This window comes from Ailuropoda melanoleuca, chromosome 4, assembly GCF_002007445.2.
Source record: "Ailuropoda melanoleuca isolate Jingjing chromosome 4, ASM200744v2, whole genome shotgun sequence".
NCBI lineage: Eukaryota > Metazoa > Chordata > Mammalia > Carnivora > Ursidae > Ailuropoda > Ailuropoda melanoleuca.
The window spans coordinates 103,648,604-103,653,828 of NC_048221.1; positions in this window are offsets into that span (position 1 = coordinate 103,648,604).

Here is a 5,225-nt window from a genome sequence, read left to right on the forward strand (position 1 = left end):
AAGCAAGAAAATCAGGGAGATGATCTCCCAGCAAGATGTCTGGGAGAAATATCAGTACACCTTCCCTTTCTATGCTTAAAACATCCAATTCAGCTCCCCAAAGTTCGGTTTCCACTTTGGGTGTTGCATTCAAGCCTCATCTAGTAATAACTGTCCCTTCGCAGGGCATTATTGTCTTCCATTTCCTTCAGTGACTTGAAGAATAATATGTGATGAAGAAGAATTATTAAAAATTTTAGTTTCCATGACCAAATATCTCAAAGGCATTTTTGGTAAAGAAAGATTTTCTTAGATGCAGGGTGTAAAGCAGCAAAAGATGATATCTAAATAAGGTACCTGAAATTAGGTGGGGGGAATAGAAAGATTTCATAAGGTCTTACAGTACACACAAGATACAAAATCAGAGAGGCCAAAGATGCAAAAGATGTGTACCATCAGAAATGGTTACTGAAGCGCAGTTCTGGATTAGATGGATTAAGCACCCTCTATCATTTCTATCCATGCAAATATTTCCAATACATCAAGAAGCATTTTAGGACTCTGAAGTATAAGTGGTAGCAGAGAATTATAGAAGAATACCAGAAGTACCTTTGAGGTGGGAATTAGTTTACCACTTTTTTTTCTTGAGTATCCCTTGATCGGAAAGCAGCCTGAAACCTGGAAGTGGACACCAAGGTTATGAACAGAGATTCAGGAACCTTTCTCCCACCTTTTATTCCTATCTGTTCTCTCACACTCCCAACATTCAAGTAAATGTCAGGTAGGGGTGGCAGAAGCTATATTGAAAGCCCACAAAAACTCAAAGTCTGAGAATAGGGAGCTTTCTATACAAGCCACAATCCCACTCCAATCTGTTGCTTTTGCTGGGTTTGTTTTGTTTTCTGTGTCCTGCTATAGTTGTAAAAGGGAGCTCCAAGGAGCCAAAAAGTACCTGGGAGATCATACAAAGGAAAGAGTTCAAGAAAGTAGACTCATAAAGGATGAAATACTGGGCTCTTCCCAACTTTTGCATGCATGGATATAATCTTAATCATCATAACAAACACTTTGGTAACTGGCCACCACCAAGGACAAATCTGAAAAGCAATGCAATGGATTTGAAAAACGAACTAACATTGATACCACAACCCATAGAAAAGTGATTGGACCTGTGACTGGAAAGTAAATAGGTTCATTGCCTGTTTAAACAAACAAAACAAAACAAAAAGAAAAGTAAAAATCCTCCTTAGAATTTAGATAAAACCCAGAGTCCCATAGCATAGTAATGAAAGTGTCCAGAATATAACCCAAAATTATTCAGGAAAGGAAGAACCGGGAAATTTCAACTAAAATGGGAACAGACGATCAGCTAACACCAACAATAAAATGACACAGTTGTAATTTTCTAACAAAGTATTTATATAACTATCACATAGTGCATGCTTGCTTCAGCAGCACATATACTAAAATTGGAACAATAACTGTTACCTGTGTTCCAACAAGCAGTCATGAACACTTAAAAAATGTACAAGTTCAGAATATCAACAAAGAAATAATGTAAAAAAGAACAAAATGGGAATTTTAGGACCAAGAATAGAATAATAGATATGAGACCTGTGCTGATTGGGCTATGTGGCAAAATAAAGATGACAAAACATAGAGTGAACTTGAGAGTGTGCCAATAGGAATCATTCTTTCTGAACAATAAAGAGAATTTTTAAGAAATAAACACCTTCAGGGACCTACAAGACAAACATAAAAGTTCTAACATCAGAGTCTGAGGACAAAGGAGGAAGGGAGTGGTGATAAAAAAGTACGTGAAGAAATAATGGCTGAAAACTTCAAAACTTTAGCAGAAGACATAAATCTGTAAGTTCAGCCAAAAAGCCCAGAAAACCCCAAACATGTTAAACCCAAATAATCTCACACTAAGACACATCATAAACAAATTGCTAGAAATTAAAGCCAAAGAAAATATATTGAAAGCACCCAGAGAAAAATGACATTACCTGTGAGGAAAGACAAACTTGAATTTGTGGATTTCACTTCAGAAACTACAGAGGACAAGAGAAGTGGCACAACAATATTAAAGTGTTAAAAGAAAAGAGTTGTTAGCTTTAATTCTATATCTGGTAAAAACGTGTCAAAAATGAAGGTAAAATGCAGATATTCTCAAATAAAGAAAAACTATGAGAATCTGTTTTCAGCAGATCCGTTTTAAAAGAATTGCTAAAGAAAATTCTTCAGATAGAAATGATATCAGAAAGAAACTTGGAACATAAGAAATTACCTAGGATAAAGAGAAACAGTACATAATGATAAAAGTTTTAATTTACTAAGAAGACATAACAGCTCTAAATGTGCATACCCTGAACAACAAAACTTCAATTATACAAGGCAAAAATTGACAGAATCGAAATGAGAAATAGACATATCCACAATTATAAATCAAGGTTTTAACACTCTTTCTCAGTTATAAAAGTAGTAGACAGAAACCAATCAAGAATATAGAAGTTCAAAATAACACCGTGAGGCAAAGTCCTCAGTTCATATTGAAATTAAGTTAGAAATGAATAACTGATTGACAATGGAAACATTATGAGACATTTGGAAATTTAAACAAATTAACAAAAACTATACTTCAGCATAACCCATGGGTCAAAAAGGAAGTCTCAAATACTATTAGAATATATTTTGAACCTAATAAGAATGGAGACCAAAAAATCCTGTAAAAAAAAATTTGTGAGATGCAGATAAAACAATGATTAGAGGGAATTTATACCATTAAACATTTACATTAGAAAAAAGAAAGATTTCCTACCATAATTTAAGCTTCCAACTTAAGAAACTAGAAAAAGAAGAGAAAATAAACCTATGGTAATCAGAAAATATAAACAATGAAGATAAATAATGCAGAAATCAATGAAATTGAAAATTAAATTAGGAAAAAGTCAGTGACATCAAAATCAGGTTCTTTGGGAAGATAACTGAAAATGGTAAACCTCTGCTAAGACTAATAAGGAAAAATGAGAGGAGACAATATCAGAAATTGTGGTAGGAAGAAGTATGAAATGACTACCATTTATTTCTCCCCCCAAATATCAATGCTTTGTGTAATTCCTCACTTTGATTGTAGGGATAGCCTGTGATTATCATGTGACTTACTCCTCTGATTATATTCTGCTGTATAGCAGAAATGAATTTGTAGGTGTAAATAAATGTATTGCATTGTGCACTGGGTGTTATGCGCAACTAATGAAGCATCGAACTTTGCATCGGAATCCAGGGATGTACTGTATGGTGACCAACATAATATAATAAAAAAATCATTAAAAATAAAATAAATAAATAAATAAATAAATAAATAAATAAATAAATAAATAAAATAAATAAAAAATAATTAGGTAAAAAAACAAAAAAAACCCAATATGATTGTCTATATAGACTTTATCAAGGAATCTATAAAAAATATGCACATTATCAGTCTAGCAAGTTTGCAGCGTATGAGATCAGTAACAAAAAATAATTGTATTTCTATACAGTAACAATGTACAATTGGAAATTTAGATTTAGGGAACACCATTTAAAATAACTCCAAAAAAATTGAAATACTAACAAACCATGTACATGATGTTTCCTGAAGCATGAAAAATGCTGATGAAAAGAATAGAAGAAGACCAAAATAAATGGAGACATATACTATGTTCATGGATTGGAAGGCCCCATATAGTAAATATTTTAATATTCCTAAATTGATCTATACAGATTTAATGTAATGTCAGCTAAAGCCACAACAGGATTGTAGGTCAATATATATGTATAATCTGATAATAAAATTGATGTGTAAATAAAGAGCACCTAGAATAGATGAAACACTTTTGAGAAAGAAGAATTAACTTGGGGGAACGCCCTAAGTAATTTCAAGACCTACAAGAAAGCAATTGTAATCAATAAGTATAGTATTGGCAAAGGGATAAACACACAAATCATTTACACAGGATAGAATACTAGAATCCCACAAAAGTGGCCAGCTGTAGTTTTACAAAAGTATGAAAGCAATTCAATGGAGAATGAATGTTCTTTTTAGCATTTGATGTTAGAACAATTAATTAGACATCCATTTTGAAGGAAATAAAGGTGACTCATGCTAACTCACTCCAACAGAATGATCAACATCCATGTGAAACATAAACCTATAAAACCTTTAGAAGAAAACACAGGTAAAACCTTTGTGAACTGAGGTTACACAAGAAATTTTTAGACACCAAAAGTACGATCAATAAAACCAGAAAATAATGGCAAATTGGATCTCATTTTAAAAAGAATGTGAAATACCCTGTTAAGAGGATGAAAATACAGACTAGGGAAGTATTTGCAAATCACATACCCAGTAAAGGACTTGCATTTGTAATATATAAAAAACTCTGAAATTCTGACCAAACTCTTCTCTGAACATCTGTGTGAACATTTTTTGCATGAACAAGTTCATTAACAAGTTTTATTTCTCTAGTATAAATATGCCAGAATAGAATTCCTAGGTAATATGGTTAAGTGTTTGTTTAACTTTATAAAAAATTGCTTGCTCATAAAACTGGAAAATCCAAATATCCTATGGATGAACAGAGAAACAAATGTAGTATATCCATACAATGTAATATGACTCAAGAATTAAAATCAAGAAATTATTCACACATGAAACAACTTAGATAAACTTCAGAGACATTATCCTGAATAAAAAAAGCCCAAATGCAAAGGTTGCATATTCTGTGATTCCCTTTACATGTCATTTTGAAAAAGACAAAATGATAGTGATAAAGAATAGATCAGTTTTCTAAGCGTTAGGGATTGAATTAGTATGTGACTGTAAAGAGATAACATCAAGGATTTTGATGTTGGCGTTATTGTTCTGAATATTGGTTGTGGTAGTGTTTACAGATTCTAAAAATGTGTTAAAATTCTAAAGCTCCACAACAAAAACTAGGTATTTAGTTAAACAAATAAAACTTTTAAAAATAAAAATATAAAAGAAAAGATTGCTGAATTAAGATTTAAAGGAAGAAATTGTTTGCTTCCTGCTTCATATTCAACCTGATGAGTATGTAGAAACATGACCAGATAGAGATTTTCGTGTGACTCTTAATAATATTGGAACATTGGACACAAGATTAACAAATACATTTAAAATATCAGTTTCATGAAGTGCCTGGGTGGCTCAGTTGGCTAAGATCTTGCCTTTGATTTAGGTC